The sequence below is a fragment of the Oxyura jamaicensis genome, chromosome 23 (assembly GCF_011077185.1).
Source record: "Oxyura jamaicensis isolate SHBP4307 breed ruddy duck chromosome 23, BPBGC_Ojam_1.0, whole genome shotgun sequence".
Lineage (NCBI taxonomy): Eukaryota > Metazoa > Chordata > Aves > Anseriformes > Anatidae > Oxyura > Oxyura jamaicensis.
The window spans coordinates 5,509,284-5,528,886 of NC_048915.1; the positions used below are offsets into that span (position 1 = coordinate 5,509,284).

The window sequence follows — 19,603 nt, forward strand, 5'->3', positions numbered from 1 at the left end:
AAGGGCCGATGGGGGATGAGGATGGGACCCCGATGTCCCATGGCACCAGCCCCCATCATGGTCTCTTGTACCCCGGCCACTCTCTTGTGCAGCCACGAGCCACTGCCCAGGGTGACAGAAGCCCACCTGTATGGAGACGGAGCAGAAAGGACTCGAGTGCCTGCAGAGAGGAGAGGAGGGGACCCTGCGGGGCGCCCTGGCCCAAGCTTGCCCCAGCTCATCCCCCGGGGCTGGAAGCGGCCAGGAGCATGGGGCAGCAGCACCTGCCCGGAGCATGGAGCAGCCACTTCTGGGGAAAACGACCAAAAAAAAAAAAAAAAAGAGAGAGAGAGAGAGAGAGAAAGAGCAATGAGAGCAGCGAGGCGGCTTTAGAAAGAAGCCGGCAGGCACGGCTGCAGAGGTCTCTGGAAAACCTTTGAATATCTAATCAGTCTCGGTTCAGAGTCCGGCCATGCAGCCATCAAAAGCGTCCACAGTTTTGCTTTTTAATGAGAGCTTTTCATACATTAACACTTCATTAAGTCCATAGCTAAGTCATTTTCAGGTCAATTTAAAACACGAACGCCGTGTGCCCCGGACTCTTGCCTGGTTCTTAAAACACCCGCTGGCAGCCCGCTGCAACCCCCTCTGCCCCCACCTCTCGCAGCAGGAGCAGAGCCCCGGGGTTTGGGATGGTTTGGGGTTCAGGGTGGGTTCATGGCTCTGCACCTCCCCAGCCCCATAAATGCTGGGGGCTGCCCTGTACACCACAAGAGCTCGGGGCCCTCCTTGCCTCCACCAAAGGCTTTCTCAGCACCCTAGATTTCGGGCTGTGGGTTGAGGGGCCCTATAAAGTGGGTGAGGGACAGCTGAAGACTTCCCCATGAGCATCCCGCGGGACCCCCAGCCCCTGCACCTCTGTGGTGCTGTGCGTCAGCCCCCAGCTGCATTTTGCTGCTTGCTTTTAAGGGCACTGCAAAGATCCATGCCCTGCTGACAATGGCTGGCTCGCTCCTAACATTCATGAGATGTTTTTAATTAGAATTTTTTATTTTAAAATAAATCCCCAAAAGCTAAAACTATTCAGAAGACTACCATCTGCCATCCTAAAGTGATACAAGCTGCAGTAATAACAAGGTGTGGAAACCTCCCTGAGTAATGACTGTGTGTACAGTAATGTACATGCAAGAAAGCAGAAGAGTGAACCTGTGGTTGCTCCCAGCTGTGATTTACTACTACTTCTTTTATAAATTAAATATAGCTGTATGTTAGCCCTTCAACATAAAGATGGAGAGATAGGGGTGGGCACAGACAGGGGCACGCTGTGTCCGAGAATTACTCTCAGGAAATATTGCTCCATTGGCCCTTTTAAACAGCCATTTCAGCTTATTACGGAGCGTATTGCTGTGGCTTCTTAGAAATCCTTCACCTATGCAGCAATCCTTGGCCTCTCCCTCCCATTAAAGGATTTCAGTGCACATCAACAGTGTTATTAAATTAAGCCTCAAAAACTGGAGGGGCGTGTTGGCACCTTTCAGAGGGAAATCAGGTTGGCAGAAGGTTAAGTGGTAGAGGCAGAGGCAGGGCACTGGCGGTGTGTACTCCATCCCACCAGGAGCAGCAGTCCCTTCCCCGGGACGGACAGCTCAAGGAGCACCTCACGTTTCCTAGGTCCAATTTGCTTTTTTTCCAACTCTCATCACCTCCTTCCAAATGGTTTGGCTAATTGGAGGTGGAGAGAGCGGGCAGAGCTCAGCCCTAGCCAGTTGTGAGCTGGGGCTGCAGCAGGAGAAGCCCTGACCCATCCCAACCACCAGCACCCAGGTTCCTCTCGCCCAGTGACCACCCAAGCAAGGCACTTATCAGCTCTGGTGCTCTGGTGGCATCTCAGATGAGATGTGTCCCCTCTGCCCCAAGTGGGGATGGACAGTCCCCAGGGCTGTGCAGTCCTTCAGTCTCATCGGTGCAGGGCCAGGAAACCTGATGGTCTCTCCGTGACCGCTCATCTCCATGGCTTTTTGTTGCAAAAGGGATGGTGACAAATAAGTCTGTAATATTGCCGTCCCCTGCCCTCTCCTGCTGCCTTGACTCCCAACATGCATGGCACCGTCATGCTTAGAAATGTAATTTAGGTGATGGATGGGCTCTGCTCAGTTCCTGTAATATCCTCATGAAATTTTTAAGCAGTGCATGTTACCTTGTTATAAATAGCTGCCTGTTTTGGGCACCCCGTGCACTGCAGGGGACAAACGTGAAATGGTGGAGGGGCCAGCGGTATGGCAGGGACACCAACCCCTCCTTTAGGAAATGGGACAAAAACAGTTGGAGCTGTGCTGGGGCAGGCCTTGCAGGTATTCGGGGGGAGGACGCTGTCCTGCATGCATTTGGCACAGTGCAGTCCTGCGTGGTGCTGGCATGTGAGGTGAGCCGAGGGCTCCTGGGTCTGCAGTCTGCTGCAGAAGGCAAATCCGCCATTAAGCAGCTTTGCAGTATTAGCGAGGCTAATTCTTTTACCAGGCTGGAGCATTTTATTTCGATACTGCAAAGAAGGTCTAATACCATCTCACCAACTTAGGCAGGCACACCCCGTGGCCCAAACCCAGCCGCAGATCAGTGGCAGCAATAACTTCCTACGGGTACTGAGCACCAGCTCGCAGGAGGTGCAGCGAGAGCCTTCCTCACCCCTGCAGGTGCCCCGAGGCTCGAGGTCAGGCAGTGTTTATGGCCCCGGTAGTCGGCCCTTCTCTTGGCCTGGTGGTGGCAATGGCAGAGCTGTCTCGGGAGAGCATTAGCCAGGGTGATGGATGGGGGCTGTCATTAGCGCTTCAGTTCCTGCTCCTCTGCTGCCCGCTGCACGGGGAAATGGAGACAGCCGTGCACTTACTGGGACCCGTACTGTGACCGTGCACAGATGCATGCACAAACTGTGTTTTGGCCTCTGCTCCCCCTGGCCAGCAGTTTCTACCCACTGCTGTGAATCTGATGGCACTGAGTGGCTCTAAATAGATTTGTCCCCAGGATGCCTGCTTGGCTCATCCAGGGCTCGTCCTGAAATGTGAGCCAGCCTTCCCAGGTCGTTCTCTGTGATTTTCCAGCTGCAGAGAAGAAGCAGGCAGGAAATTATTCAGCAGTGTATTGGGAATAGATGTTGTGGGTAGAGAAAGGGACAGAGATGTGATCGGATCCCCACACCGCTGAGGCATGTGGCAGGAGGTGTTCGCTGGGCTTGGCTGGATGCCTGAGCAGAGGACAGCTTCCCAGAGCAGAGGGTTTGACAGATACTAAAAGAAAAGTCAAATCCCTTTGATTTTTAAATGCCTGGGTCCTGATCCCATAATGCTGTCTACACTGTGCCCCTGTGTCCTCTGCCTGATGGTGCCAAGGTGGAGCCAGCCCATGGGAAAGGCACCAGACTAGCAGGGATGTGAAGTGCAGGGAGGCACAGGGGGGACTGTCAAAGGTACACTGGAAATTTCCCTTCCCAAGAACAGCAAGCCATCAGTGCCTGCAGCAGCTCCACTGAAGATTTAGCCCCCCCATATTTCCTCCGAGTTGTTCAGTCTGCTCCCGCTGCCCATAATCTCCGTGCTCGTTACTCCAGCCTGGCTCTGCCACCGCAGCAGAGAGCTGAGAGGTGACGGAGGAGCAGGCTTAAGGGGGTGCTGGCTGCAGCCGGCGCGCTTAAGCAGATTGTTCTGGCCGGATTTGCTTTTCAAAGCCTCTGAAGTTCAGTGGGGTTGTTACGTTTAACTGCCCCCCGTGCACACTGAATTGTTTCTGGCCAGCTGAAAACCTTCTGCTACATAAAGTAATCTTCTGCTAGGGAAGCTTTTGCTGGGCGAAGCATGGCTCGTTGGTAAAATCAAGCCAATGGGATGGTAGCTATTGATTTTTTCCTACTTCTACCACTGTTTGAGTGCCTAGAAAACATTCCTGTAGCAAATGATAGTCACTTTGGGGCAGCCTTGTAATTGTGGGAGCTCAGCAGACACTTTCCCTCAATGCAGCCTAGTTGTCCCACCAGCAAATTTGTCAGAGATTGAAAGCAGCTGTTTAAAACCCGTGTACACACACCACAAAACAGCCCAGCAGCCAGGCACCAGCCTGCCCTCTGTCAGAGGCTGTGCGGGTCACGAGCAGGAAAGCATTTCCTTCCGCATGGCTTTTGGACAAAGGGTAGGAAGCACAGGCAGCCCATAATGACAACAAAGTAAGGTCCAGAAACTGCACTGGGTACTGATGCTGTGCCCTGGGGTGCGGATTTCTCAGGAAACCCACCTGGTGCTGGGCCATCCGCAGCACCCCTGGCTCCTCCTCTGCCAGGACCGGCCCCTTGCAGCATCTGCTGAGGCTCCACGTCTGGAGATAATTAGCTCTATGGCAAGCAGGCATTAGGAGACCCAATCAACATTATTTCATTTATAAGCAGGAAACAGCTGTCCCCTTCTTTGCATATGGAGCTAATTTTAAAATACATTAACCCAGCCTGGGGAGGGAGGATGTGTGCTGCCTGGCCCTGGGTGTCAGCACAGGTTGGGCAGTGACCAGCTGAGTGCTCTGAGGGGGTTACAAAGCAGAGGGTGCTTTCAGGGTGGCTGTTTCTGCTCCTTAAAACCATCTCCATATTGCTGTGCTAGTTTGGAGAGACCCTTTGGGTAAGGATTCCTGATGTGGGGACCCTGGCTTTTTGGGGAAGATGGGCAGTGAGGTTTGAGGGGGGTGAGAGGAGCTGTGCCTGCCCCTGTGCTGGCTCTGTCCCGCGGTGACCTCTGGCACGGCGCTGCCTTGGTGAACCATCCATCGCTGTCCTCAGCAATTTGTCCTCTGTTTTGGCACTGTTGTGGGCCTTGCTGGCTCCTGCAGCTCCCCAGCCCACATCCTGCTGGTGCCTGCCAAGCAGAAGGGACAGCAGGACGAGCTGGCCGGGGTTTGCCAGGACACGTTACAGCTGCCCTGGGAGGGCAAAGATCCAGCCTGCCTTTGCGTGGTGTGCACCTTAGCACCATGGCTGATATTTCCTTCCATTTGGGATCTGTTGTATGCTGCTCCCAGTCCCAAACCTGTGTGCTGAGCCTACCTGCAGGAGGGACGGGGCTGTCAGCGTCCCCCATGCTGCCTGGGCCAGGGGCCTGCTGGAGAAGGCTGGGGCTGCTCAGCCCCCTGATGGAAAGCCAACAAATCCCAGGTGATGGGGAAGGTGAGGTACACAGAGGAGGTGGCTGGGGGTGGTGTTCTGCCTCGAATAAGGAAGATCAGTTACTGCTGCCACACTGCAGCTCAGCTGGAAGTGCCTCGATGCCTGGCTTCCCATACTCCTCGCTTCCAGCAGAGAGAGAAACTGGCTTCGTCACAGCTTACACACCCCACCCTCAGATGCTGTGCTGCTTTGAGACACCTGAAGGCTATTTCAGTCTCAAGATGAGCTTTAGCAGGCTCCTGGACTGTCCTCCCTGCTGCTCCTGCCCCGCCTTGCAGGGGTGGGCTGGGGGCGAGCAGCGACAGCGCTGGCTGCTCCCGAGGCCGGTGAGATGGGGGCTGGATCCCGGGCAGGGAAAGCGGGCAGCTTGCCGGGGATGCGATTAACATTCAGGAGCTCAGGCAGCAGACACAGAGCTCGGGTTATTCCTAACAGATAAACACCATCTGCACCCTCGGAGCAAGGCAGGTTGTGACGCCTGCTCCCGGGAGCTGGCGATGCCCTTGAAATCTGCCCCTGGGCGGATGGTGCTGGGCTGGTGGAAGCCCAGCTGGGGGGAGCAGAACTGGAGGACAGAGAGGAGGGAGCTGAGAGCCCCTGCCCCTGGGAATGCTGTCACTGGTTCGGGGGTGCTGGGCCATGCTGGGCCCTGGCTGCTCCCTCGGCACTGGTGTCACGGAGTGCTCAGGGTTAGCTGGAAGGCTTTGGCAAAGGTGCCACCCAAAAAAGTCATTTTTCCATCCCACTTGAGATATTGCCTCAGCTTCACAAAGGGCTTTTTTTGGAGAGGAAAAAGAAGGAAGAAAAAAAAAAAAAAGGAAGAAGAAAGGGAGAAAAAAATATAGGAAACAGCGGACAGAGCAACTTTTCCACCTCTTCCCCATTTATCACCCTGAAGAAGATTAAACCTTGTGGATGCCTTAGCCTACATTCACATGCCAGGATCTATTTTTTTTTTCCTCTAACCTAGTTACTTCCCCATAAATGCAGTCTGCCCTGGAGGTGTTAGAGCTGCAGTGAGCAGCACCACAGCCTGCCAAGTCCCAGCTCAGCCGTGAGGCTCCAGCAGCCTCGGGGCCGGGCTGGGGCAGAGCCTTGTGCACGGAGGGGTTCAGGAATTAATGCCTGAGAGGGGTGGGATATTCACTAGAATGGATGAAGAAAAATGAAACACAAAAATAATTTGCAGAATCGAGAAGCCAGAGGTGGGAAGGAAGAAGACTGAGGAGCAGATGGAGGTGGTGTGACCCCATGTCCTGTGGCTGGCTGCATCCCCATCCTCTGCTGGTGTGGGACCATCATATCCCCAAATCTTCCCTCCTCCTCCCCCTCTTCCTCCCAGGGCCCTGGCAGGACCAGGGGTCTCTCCTTCCTGCCTCCCCTTGGACTGGAGGCTCGCCGGCAGGTGCTGGTTGTGGTCTGGGAGCAAGGCCACCAGCCCCAGACAGCTTTATTCCTCACCTTAATTAAATTAGGGCTCTTTATAAAGTAACAACCAACTTTCTTCCCAGTCACTCATCATTTATTCATGCAGCACTCATTATTTTTGAAATCCCTTTTCTTCCCCACCCCCCCACCCCCCAACCACCAAAAAAGGTGCTCTTCTTTAAGTCTTAATTGTCACCCCAGCCCCAGATCCTGGCGAGTGTTTCATTCCTTGGAGCGAGGCCGTTTGAACTCTGCCATCGCCGCCTTCAGAGGCATCAGCATTACACCGAACCTGCTCCATCACCATTAGCAGACGCGGTAATTTATACAGCGATTTTAATTGAATGCTCAGACCTCGGGGTCACGTATGGAAATTAAACAATGCGTGGAGCAGCTCCAGCCACTTTGGGGGCTGTTACCGTACACACAGATGCCCACGCGAGCGCGGAGATCTGGGGAGCAGAAGGAGGATGCTGATGGCGTGAGGAGGGAGCGGAGCAAGGTCCCTGCTGCCCACGATGGGGTGGAGGAGATGGAACCACCCCAGGAAAATGTGGTGGAAACTGAGGCAAGCCTGCCGGTGGCTGCCGTGTTTTGCTCTGCAGATCCCCATCTCAGTTTGTTTTCCATGGTTGGCACCGTTCTGGGAAATGTGAAAATAATAACTATTAAATGCTATAATACGCAGTAATCCGATGACTCATGGGTTAATTCTCACTCAAAACCAGACATTTATTCCCGGAATGTAAAACATTTTAACAATATTAGTCGTGAAAAAGGAATGGGGGCTCTTTTGTCAGGATTTTTGTTTTGTTTTGTTTTGTTTTTTTTCTAAGTTCCATTAATTCTTTGTTCAATTGATGCATATTCAAAATGGTATAAGTGGGGCCCTCACTGTTTCAATTAGCATTAATGCACAATTATTTTTCTCCATATTTATGCTGCTCTTGCAGGGCACGGTTTTTGGTTGTTGTTGTTGGGCTTTTTTAACATTTGTATGTTAATTCAGCGTTTAAAAGATCTTCTCCCCAAACTGCTTGCGTGGTGATAAAGTAAAATGAGAGGGCGAGAGATTTGTGGTTAAAACACCAGAGGGAGAAAAGGCTGTCTATCAAAGCAGGAGATAAATCCTGGCTTTTACCAAACCGTAGAATATAATTGCATCTAAGGTGGAGATCTCACAGAATTGGTTCATCCCTGTTTGGCAGGACCCGGCACCAAACAACCCAGGGGTGCCAGGGGTTGGGGCACGGAGCCAGCCAGCACCCAGCTCCTTGCCGTGCCCCCGTGCTTGGTCCCACACCTGCTGTTGGAGCAGCCCCGTGCAGGCAGGAGGGGAGAGCTCGAGGTTTGGGCAACCTGAGATGAAATTGGGGCAGCTCTCCCCGCGCAGTGATTTTTGCCTGGAGGAGCTGCTAAATTTCGCAGCGCTGGTCGTCACCTCCTGCCCACGCAGTGGGGCGAGCGCAAGAGGAGGCAGCAAGCTTTCCCTCATCGTTAGAGATGCGCAAACCTCAATTTTTAAACACTTCTTTTTTTAATCGGGTGGTGGGTTTTTTTCCTTTTTAAAGCACATCTTTCTCTGTTGGCCTTTTGCAGCACCCCAGTTTGAAGGTGTGACCCCCACACTGCTGTGGTTCAGAGGAGGAAACGTCCCCCAGTGCATCAGACCCAGGCGCTCAGCCCTGGGGGCATGGCCAGGATCCAGCACAGAGCAAGGGGCTGGCGCAGGACCCAGCGTGGTTTGTGATGATGCTGCGTGGGCTCGTGGTGCCGCTGAACGTCCTCCCGTTCCCTTCCCAGCAGCTCTGCTTAGCAGCTGCTAAAGAAACCTTATTCTGAGGTTAGAGAACAGGCTCTTTTCCTCTGGGCTCCGGGGAGCCGCGCAGGCAAACTGCTGATCCATCTTCCCCGGCCCTTTGGCAGCGATCTGGCTGGGAAGGAGCAGAGCTGAGCCCAGTCGGCGCTCCTGAGCAGTGCTTTAGAAGGGAAATATTCCCAGCTCCCCCTGGTGAGCGCAGTGAGCCTGCTGCCCCATCCCCTGAGGGGTGGAAGGGCCCCCCTGCAGGGTGGGAGCTGTCAGCAGTGGGGTTGTAGCCATGAGCGAGCTGCTGCTGGCATCCCAAAATCATACGTTGCTCCTTGGCCGTGTGGCCAGGAAGGCACGGAGAGTCTGGCTGTGACCCTGGGGATGGTACACCTGGGCAAGTGATGGAGATGACAGCACAAAAAGGGCCCTGCAGGAGCCAAGTGGCTGCATGCAGGTCCTGGGGAGCCCTCGCCGGGCTCAGGGGGGCTCCTGCCTCCTCTCCTCCAGAGGGGTGCTTTGTTCTGCATCACTGTCATCCCCTGTCCCCCCGCCCCCAATCCCACCCTTAGCACTCTGTGGGGCTCAGTTCTCCTTTTTACTCCACCAATTTTTCCCTGGGATCCCTGTACCAATTGCATGCTGTTGCTTAATGGTAGCTCGCAAAGTAGGAGCCAAAGTTGCTGTAGGATTCCCTGAGCTGAGCCAAAAACAGAAAGCCAGAAAACCCTCCCGTTCCCACTCGGCTCCATAAATCCCACACTGGTGCTGAGCCCCTTGAGCCAAAAGCTGGCGGCTGGGAAAGCCCGAGCTGAGCTCAGGGCAAGTGGCTGAAATAACGGCCCCAGGCACCCTGTGCACAGCTCCAGCTTGTGTCCTTCACCCCATGAGCATGCAGAAACTCAGAGGGCAGCAAATATCATTTCCAGGTCTCTCCTAGCACAAAATGACACCTTTCTGGCAGGGGAGCAAGTGGGGCAGTGGTGTGGGTAACACCTGCCCAAGCTAACCAGGGCAGCGCCAGCTCGAGGTTGTGGCCCTGGGTAAAAACAGGGCCAGGATCACCAGAGGAGGAGATCCACTCAGATCCACCGCAGAAACACGGAGCCCTGGTCCTGCACGTGGCCGCAGGCCAAGTCCTTGCCTAGCATCAGGCAGGGTCCCTCTGTCCGACAAGTTGACGGAGGATTTAGGACTTAATTTCCCATTAAATACGTACAAGCTAAAAAGGGCCGAGGGGATTTCTAATGCCAAAGAACATCTGCAATAGTGAGATGTGCAGTCAGGGACAAGGCTATTTATAGATTCATTTATTTTGGCTCCTTTTAAGCATTTCAGAGGCATTCCTCTGTGCGCTGTGAGTTGGTTTCTGTCAAAAGCAACAAGCTCGAGCAGTCAGGAGAGCAGGGCTGGGGCAGGGGGCACACACCAGGCACAATGGGGACACCCAGGCTGGGCTGCTGGGGCTATGGAGGTGCTGCACCCCTGCTAGGGTGCGGTGCTGGGACCTCAGGGACCCTCCTGCAGCAGGGACTGGGACAAGGGGAGAGGGAAGGGGCTGGCTGCAGGGCATCTGGGTGATATTAAGCTCAGGGGATATTATTTAAAGTGCAGTGTGTGAGCTGGGGCTGAAAGGAACCCCGAGACAGACCCAGGGGTGTGAACCCGGACATTCTCATCCCAACCACCCAGCCAGGCAGTGTTTTCCCTCTAAAACTGATTTTCTCAACAGGGCACAAGTGATCTTGGGAGCCAGCAATGGTTTTACCACGGTGGGCAAGCAGCAGGAGCTGCAGCTTTAGCACCGAAGAGCTTGAGGTTCAAGCCTCATCCTTAGCTCATTAAATTCCCTCATGCAGAAAAGATTTAAATATTGGGACCCTCTTGTTGCAGGCTGCCGGGGAGGTGTGCATTAGTGCTTCCCCTATTCCCTAACCTGCCATTATGAGCCCCAGCAGCTCAGCATCATCTCCGTGCACCTTGAGTTGGGATTGGGAGCAAAATGTACCCAGGGCTGAGCATGGGCAGCGCTGGGGACGCTGTGCAAGGACAAGTCACCAGCCCAGCCCTGGGCACTGAGGAAGATAGCTTAACTTAAAAGTAAGAAAATAAGAATGTTAGGAATTAGCCGCCAATCTCTGATTAATGATTTAGAAATGCCACTGCACCATGTTCCCGTGGTTCTGAACTTTGCCAAACGTCTCGCGTTGCTCGGGACAGATCCTAACGGAAAGGTCTCACGTTCCTAATTTCATAGTTCAGTGTATTAGAACATAGGAGGAGGACTTGTAACAAGAAGGAAATGCTTTAAAGCACCTCACGGCTCTCCACGGCTGAGCAGAGCTGGGTCCTGCATCCCAGCAGACGTGGGAGTGTGAAGTACACGCAGAGACGTGTGCCACGGCTGCCTTTATTTTAGGACACACCGAGCACCAGTTGCAATATTTGTGGGGAAAGCCATATTTTCCTCGGCAGGAGGCAAGAGCCCCCCCACTGGGCATCACTATGACTGCAGGGGCCCCGTCTCAAAGCCCCCGGGCTGGCTGCAGGTCCTGGTGGCACACACACGCTGCACCAGCCCCGCACCACTGGTGTAACTGGGACCGCTGGTGCCTGGCTGCTGCTGCCCAGCACTTTCCAGAGCCAGCCTGCCCCACGTTGGCTGTGCAGGTAGGAGCACCCTGCAGGCACAAACCTCCTTGATCCCCATTTCTCCACCACTGAGCCTTGCTGTACGTGCATGTTGTTCGTGTCTGAAGGGTCTCGAGGCTCTCAGGTCTCAGGCAGGCAATTTTAGGATGTTCTGGGCTACTTTTGAAAGACAAAGAGGCTGAGAAACAATGCTCCTCACCTGACCAAAGTCCACGGCAAATGCCACAGCTTTAGGAAACACCCATGCATTTTCTGCCTCCTGCTCCCCAGTTTCTGACTCTGCACACCTCCCCTTTTGTAGATTTTCCTGACAAGCCATCTATTAAAAACGAGATACCCATTTCTGACAAGTTCAGTGCTGAGTGTGGTATCTCTGAAGGGGTTCGGCTCACAAGGCCGCAGGCCCCCAGGGAAGGGCAGCGTGTCCCGGGGTTGCCGATGCCCGTTTCGGGCACCTCCACGTCAGTCGGCTGCGGGCTCCTGCCCATCGCCACCACGGCTGCTGTCGCTCCTGATATCAGAAGTGCTGGGACAGCCCTGTCCCCATACCCCTGTCTGGGGAAATTTGGGGTCCTTCAGCTCGAGGAGAGGCTGGAAGGAGGCTGGAGACCCCAGGGAGGATGCGAGCAAACCCCTCTGGGCGAAGGAAGGGAGAAGCTGCTCTGGCATCGCCCCCAGCCCCAGAGGGGCAGCGGGGAGGGCGCTTAGACCCTAAAAAACCCTTGGGGCTCGGGGAGGCCGCCGGCGGAGGTCGGGCCTCGCCCCGAAGGCTGCGGAGTGGGGAGCGGGGAGCGGCTGCAGCCTCGTCGGCGGAGCTCGGCCCCCACCTAGCGTCGGCGTGGGGATGGGCAGGGCCGGGGCCGTCCTCCCCCACCGCCCCCAGCCCCAAAGCTGCGGGGTGCGAGGCTTGGCCCTGCGTCTGGGGGCTGGAAGGGCAGGAGGGGAGCCGGGAGGGATGGGAGCGAGCTGGAGAGCAGCTGCAAGCCGCGGGTACCCCGGGCATCCCCTCCCTCCCCCCGGCCGGGGAGCCCCCAGCAGCTCTGTGGGGTTGGGGGTGAAGCCTCCAGCCTCCAGCCTCTGCAGCCTCCCCAAACGCCAGGTTCCAGCTTCCAGCTTCCCCAGCCTCCCCAGCCTCCATCCCGGATCTGTGCAGCCTGCAGCAGGGCGCCGGGTACCTGCCCTAACCAAAACCTACCGGCCGGCCGTATCCTGCCAAAATGCCAGAGCAGGCGTGAGCTGGCAGAGCGAATTTACACCATCTCAGCACGCGGCGTCATGTAGCCACAGCAGGTTCTTTATCTGGCGCTGGGAGCCCTGAAGCTGGATTTACAGGGCCATGAAACCCCGTGCCTGCTCTCTAGAGATAGGGAAGAAGTTTATCCCAGGAGGAGCAGAGCGCCTTTCAATCCATCTCTTTGGGAAGATGAGTTTTAATGGAAAGTATTATGCTGCTCCTGTCCCATAACGCTATTGACACGGTCTCTTTAATTTTGGCTTGCCTAACCTCCACCAACGCGCAGCAGAGCAGACACAGGCACTACAAGCAGAGTCTGCACCACTATTTCTGTACATGCAAATCCCTTCATGTTGAGGCAAACCGAGAAAATCCGTCTCCATCTTGATACAAATCCCTAGAAAAAAAAAATGATCCTTCTACGTCCCGCTGTCCCCCTAAGCACCTTTGTTTGGCTCTTGTGCATCTGAAATGTGGACTTTGCGGCTGAGACATCCGAGATTTAATGCAATGGAGGCAGTAAAGAAAGAAAGAAACAGGGCAGAGGGCACAGGAGTTAATGCAAAATGTTATTGTTTCTCATGGTACAAAGGAAAAAATACTGACCTGAAGTAAGCAAGAGAGCTACTGAGCTGGCCTGGGAAGAAAAGCTGGCTGAGCAGTGGGCAGAGAGGCTCTGGTGTTTTCCAAGAGTCTCTCTGCAGCCTCTCAGAAGACACCTGAAGCCCATCGAGCTGCAGGGACAGCTCAGCCCCCAGGGGATGCAGGACTAGGGGACAGTGAGCTGGGTGACAGGGAGGTGTAAAGGTGGAGAAGCTTGTAAAGGGTGTAAAGGAGCCTAGCTTGGGCTTCCCTAACACCTCGTGCCCATAATCTCGACCACCAAAATGAAACCTGTGCAGTGCCCCCGGGGATTCGTTGCGCACACACAGCCCAGCACAGCCGCGAGCGTAGCCGGGGGTTGTGCCGTGCCCCCCCGGGGCGCCCAGGCGCGGTTGCAAACAGACCCAGAGAAGGCAGAAATGAGAAAATCAGATCTGATTGAAACTCTGGGGAGAATCTAGGCCGCTCATGCAGAATTAATCCATCAGGAAAAACAAGGCTGAGGCGTCCCTGTTTTTAATGAGGGAACCTACTGGAGCGGCCAAGAAGCCGTGAGCTTCGCAGCAGCCACGAAGGCTGGAGGTAGGGCCCAGCCCCGGCTGCTGCAGGAGAGGAACCGTCTGCAGGAGGACGTGGTGTCTGCATTGCTCAGCAGCCAGGAGGCTGGCAAGCAGCAGGTGGGACAGGAGGGCTCCAGCTTCGAGATTTGGTTCTTCCCAGGGTGTTCCAAGGCTGCACTGGGTCCTGCTACTGCTGCATCTTGCTTTAACAACCGAGTGGGGAGCCCTGACAGGGAACAGGGGCAGGAGGTTCAGTGCGCATCAGCAGGGGTCTTCATGCAGGGGGAAAGCTGGAGGCTTTTCACCCTAAGCAGAGGACATCGTGTTTCTTGGTGCTTTCAGAGCTGCTGCTGCAGAGAGAAAGAAAAGGGGAATTGCTGGCACTATTTGCAGCTTGAGCAGTTTTTCTCTCGCAAATCATAATTACCCTCATTAAATCCATCTCCACAGGAATGGAGACACAGGATTAATAATACACATGGAAAGATTCGAGTGCAGATTCAGGGCCTCGTAAACCCCTGACAATGGCAGGGCCCTGATGCGAGAGAGGATTAGGGTTGTCAGCAGAGTGCAGAACAGCCTCTAAGAGGACTCCAACCACCCCGCGTCCTGCCATGAGAAAGAGCAGCAAAGCCGCTGCCTACGGACGGAGCTGCTCGTTCTGCTTCCTAATCCCACCATTGTGCAGGAAATCCTGGGGGCAGTGGTGTGCCTTTTGAGAGGATCTGGGGGGAGGCACCTCTGCTGGGATGTGTCCCAGTCCCCAGCACCCATCTGGCAACCCCCAGGGCTGCCAGCCCGAGGCACCCCAAGTATAACTGCACCCTGTTGTTGCTGCACCCCTGTTGCTGCACCTGCAGGAAAACTGTGCCCATCACTGCCTGCAAAGCACCTGCAGAGGTTTCAGTGGATGTTTCCTAAACCCCAGCAAACAGGTCTCCAACAACCTCCCAACACACTCCTCACAGGCAGCAATTCCATTTTTAAACCACCAGCAAATCCTTTGGTTCAGACAGCAACTTGAAGTGTGGCTGGGAAATGCCAGAAGCCTTTGAGGCACCAAAAATCTGTGTTTTGAGCTGTTTGTGGCCACTGCTCACAGCGTGGCGTGGTGGTGACCGCTCCCTCGGCCAGCACCCTGCTGACAGCTGCTGGGATCTCGCTGTGCTTGGGATGGGGACATATTCTGGGTGGCACTGGGGGACCTGCACCCCACCACGACCATCCGTACACCCCAGCTCAGCCACGTTTCTGCATGGGAAGCCCCCCGGTGGGTGCTCCCCCTCCCCAGCTGAGCATGGGGGTGGCATGGATGCCCTGTGGAGTGGTGGCTGGGCAGGATGTGGGCGAGGCCTTTGGGGTTTCGTTTTAGAAATGAGTTTATTTAGGAAAACATACCCAGGGAAATGAAAGCTGACATGACCTTGATGGAATTATTAAGGGTATTGATCGGGCTGGGAGCTCAGCGCTGCTAATTCCATCAATAGGAAATATGATATTGCAACAGTCAGGCCCGATGACTGATGGCTTGGCTGTGACTTTAATAACCCCTTGCCCCTCTACAGCACCTCTCTGGATACACCTTGGTGTATTGCAAGGTGTTCTGGAAACACAAACGAATGGTGAACCACAAGGCGAGAGCCCAGCCCCGGCCCCACAGAGCTCTGGTGGAAAGGGCAGGAGCCAAACCACGGCTCTGCAGACACCTCTCCTGCTGAACACCAGGCCCAGCGGCACTTAAACGCCTCTTTTACTAGTGACGAGTAAGAATTGTTCCCTTCTGATGAAAATTTCCCCTTTGTTGGTGGGATTCGCGGTTTTGCCCGTTGCATCGATTGCTGGAGCAAAGCTGGCACGTGGCCTTGAGTCCTCTGCAGGTGTGGTGCCACCACTGACATCCCTGCAGGAGCTTCTGCGCAAAGGCCCAAATCTGATTCTGCCAAGTGCCTGCATTAAAGCTGGGGCCCAGGCATGAGACGGAGGTGGAACCCAAACCACATCTCACCCTCGCTTTGGTCACCCTGGATCTCCAGGTGCTGCAGGAGCCTGGGGACAGCCCTCTCGCTGTCACACCACAGGGAGCTCTGGGGACAAAGCAGGGCAGGGGCTGGGCAGTGCCCCACGTGGGTCCCCCAGGGGCAGCCCCTCCGTGCTGAGACCCACACGGGGGCCACGAGCCCAGGATTTGTGCACAGGAGCAAAACCAAGCGGTGCTTCCCCCAGCGCAGCCGAAATCACCTCTCACCTGGAGGCACAGCACAGCTCTGGTGGTGGAGAGAAATGAGAAACGTGGAGCTGTAATTAACTCCTGCAAAGAGGCATTTCGGTTTCATTCCAGGCTCCGATCCGGCGGGTGCCTGAGCATGACAGGCACCGGCGGAATTGCCCGGGACCTCGTTTATTTCAGGCGCGGAGTCGCAGCGCGTGGTTTGTTGTATCGATTCGCTCGTGTTGAACATGACTCTATAAACAACAAATCTGCTGGGGATTTTCTCTCCTTTTCCTGCAAGACAGGAGAAAAAAAAAAAAAAAAAAAAAAAAAGAGAGAGAGAGAGAAAGGAAGGGAAGGAGCAGGCGCCTCTCGGGCAGCACAGAAAAGGCATTTTCAGCAGGCCGTAAAAATGGATTTAACACCAGGCTGCTTGCTGACGGGAGCAAGTTATTACAATAGAAATCATCGTTTAGGAGCAATGCTCACTCCTCTTGGGGAACCAGGGGCCAGAGCTGGACTCGTGCTCAGCAGGGCTGCCCCATCCTGCCCTGCCATCCAGGGCCATTTCCCTTTTTTCTCTGCTTTCCTCCACTTCCACCTGCCCATGTGCTCCTGAACCTGGGAAGTCAGAGCTTGCCCTGAGATACGTGGGGGGGCAGCAGACCCGTTCCCAGTGTTATTTCCCCCTTTTCCTTTGCCTGCTGTGGGGGTGCTGGCACACGGAGCTTATTTATGTCATGCAATGAGGGAGGGTGGTAAATCCGTGTAACACCAGAGCTGCAGGGAGAGGATGAGGAAACACCAAGGGATCAAACAGCACCTAGGGTGGACAAGGGGGAATGGTGGCTGTCCCCCATGCCAGGCAGGCTGTGAGGTTTTTAGTAAGCAAGCAGGGGACAGCCCGGCCTGAAAGCAATTGCGGGGCTGATGGCTCCCCTGCGGCACCTGCCCAGGTGGGTGCTCCCCTCGCCACCCACCCGGGGCTGCTCTGGTATAAATGCACCCAGCCGGGCAGCTTCAGCTTTTGGGGAGCAGAACCCAGCTAACAGAGCCTGTGCCAAGCAACCCCCCAGTTTTTCTGTGTAAAAGCTGTGTGAGCCTGGGACACGCTGACTGCAGGGAGACACCTTCCTCTGGGGAGAAGCAAGGACTGAACGGTGGGGAAGGGGAGGTGGGGAAGGGCTGCGACCTCCAAGGCCACCTGAGCAGGAGGGATGGGGAGGGGGCCAGGAGCCTCCTTGCCTGGCCTCGGCTGGTTGCTCAACCCCGGCTGGAGGAGCAGGGCTCTGTGCAGTGGCACCAAGAAGTGCTGATGTCTCCTCCGAGAGGAGAACGAGGTCAAGAATTAATCCTGCTAATGAGACGTCAGGATTAGTTTGTGTGTCCTTGTCAGCCGGGCAGGGTGACAGTGTGAGAGGTGCCGAGGGGACCCTGAGGCAGAAAGTTGCTGGGTTTTTCCTGGAAGGAGACCAAGCTCCCTGCAGCACCGTGCTGCCAGCAAGGCCAGCCGTGGGCATGGGCAGGACCCTCAGCTGCTGAGTGCGGGGACTCATCCTGCTGGGACCTGGTGCCCTGGGCTGCAGCCCCACGGTGCCGTGCCCTCACAGGCACCCTGTGCCACCAAATGTCTTGGGGTTTTTCCTCTCTGCTGAAGGGAGATGCTGGGAGGGAGCTGGTGCCCTCTGCTTGCGAGCTGATGGCAATGAATTTAGTGCAGTTAGTGTCTAACAGAGCAAGGAGAGGAGCAAGGCACTGATCCTGATCCTGCTCCCCCTTGGCTGAGGCATGCAAGGGCTGGGGTCCTGAGCATGTCTGTGGGTGCTTTGAGCAGCCTGGCTTTGGGAAGGGAGCTGAGGGTCCTGCTTTGTGGGGGTGTCCAGTGGCTCCAACCCCCGCCGGGCTCCATCCTCGTGCTCCATCCTTCCAGTCGCTTTCCACCAGCACGAAGCAATTAAGTTCATAAGGCATCAGACAATCAGCCAGCAGCCCACAAGACGTTGTGTTTAATCATGTACTAATGGCATGTTCTTGGCAATAATTACAAGATAACAGTGTTTGCAGGCTGTAATCAGAACAATTCTAGTAATTAAATCAGCCTTTTGTCAGCATGTCCCTTCCCCTCTGCCGTGTGGCAGAGCAGCCTTCGGACCCCTTCCCACAGGAGCTGAGCACCCTTGGGGCCACTGCTGCTGCGCCAGGGTTGGCACCATGAGCTGAGACTGGAGGGGGGGGGCTGCTGGCCCCAAAACCCTGCAAGGGCTCAGGGACAGCAGGGTCACATCCTGGGGAGCTCTGCCACCAAACTGCTCTGGGATGGGTGCTGAGCTGGGCCAGGAGCTCACCCCAAGCACCCTGCACCTCGCCCAGCCTGACTTTCCCTCTGCCAGCCCCGCTCCTGCGTGCTCAACCACACACCTCTACCTTGGTCTCTAATGAGGTTTTTCCAGCCTCGTTATAGCGCCCAGGCTCACCATTGTATTTAAATGAACAGGCTATTAACAAAGGTAATTCCCCAGGATACTGTATCAGCTCTTCCCTGGTCTTGGAGGAGTCTGGGTAGTTTTTGGATAGAGCCAGTTTCCAAATTTTGGCCTTTCCTTGGAAAAGCAGGATCAGCTCCTCTGGCCACCCGCGTGTGCATCAGGCACCTGCTTGTCCCTGCCCACAGCACAGCGGGCGGTGGGACCGGGCTGGTTCCCTGCAGGAAGGTTTATTTCCAAAACCCCGTGTGCTGCTGTGGGGCACGGGGCTCCGTGTTCCCATGTCCCACCAGTCCCAGCCATGTGCAGCACTTCTGGCCACACAGCACAGCCAGCTTCAAAACAGCTCCCTTTTTTAAGGGGAGAAGAGGGGGGAATGAAACAATAACCCAAGAATAAAAAATAAGCAGTTTTATGGCTCCTCCAATAATTAACTTAGTTCTCAGCTGTTAATTCACGTACCCAAAGTCCTCTATTTAATATTCTAATTTGTGGTTAATCATCTATCAAGAGAGAACAAACGGTGATTAGCTCGTCCCTACCTCCCCGAGGGTGAGGGAGGCAATTTGGGCTAATCAATGCATCGGCTGGCGCAGGGAAACTTTTATCTCATTGCCCTGAGTTATTCAGGTGGCAGCATTGCCCCTTGCCGTGGGCTCACGGGGTGCCCCTGTGCCACAGGAATGTCCCCAGGCTGGGATGTGAGGCCTGCGCCTCTGGGTGCTGGGGATTTCTCCTCCCCTGGCGCGTGCAGGGCTCTGGGAAGGGCCAGGAGCTGCTTCCCAGCAGCGCACCCAGGTGTGAGGGGTGCACGTGGCTGAATGCAAGCTGCAGCAACCCACCACCATCCTCGTCAGCTTTGAATGGCAGCAGTCAGAGGCCCCCGAATTACTCCAGAAACCAGGCTCCCTGTTCCTTTTAAAGGAGAGGGGAAGAGAAAGGAAGCTGCAGCTTTTGGGGAGGGCCAGTGTGGCCCTGCAGGGACCTGCCCTGAGTCCTTTCACTTCACCCCTTCTATCTAAAGCAGCTTCCTTCTAGCTCAGCATACATATCTGATGGGTAGAACCCCCCCCGGGTGGTGCTCCCCCAGCTAAAGGGGTCTGGGTGCTTGAACCAGGGCTTTCTCCCTTGGGCCACTGCTTTCTGCTGGGTTTGGAGGAGGCTGGAGCAGCTTCACCCCATGGTGCTGGCTCTGGGAGGCAAACTGGGGGAGTCTGAAGCCAAAATGCACCTTGAGCCCCACGCTTCCACATCTCTGGAGCTGCACCTACAAGCACGGGAGCAGCTTTTTGGAGCCCAGGAGATCATTTTAAGAGAGCCAGTGTAAGATCCCGCCTATTTCTGCTCTGAAGCAAGCTGCAACAAACTCGGCTGATGCTGAGCGGCTGATGCTTAAACAACCACAGACAGCGAGCAGACTGCATCCACCTCGTCGCTCCTACCCAACCCCA

General features: G+C 55.3%; 1 long non-coding RNA gene across 1 annotated transcript; it reads left to right on the plus strand.

Moving 5' to 3' along the window:
* Positions 1-4,513: 4,513 nt before the first annotated feature.
* On the plus strand, positions 4,514-7,637 carry LOC118177716. The gene is made up of 2 exons (XR_004755899.1): positions 4,514-4,634; positions 6,773-7,637. It is a non-coding gene; the product is annotated as an uncharacterized LOC118177716 (long non-coding RNA).
* The last annotated feature ends 11,966 nt before the right edge of the window (positions 7,638-19,603 follow it).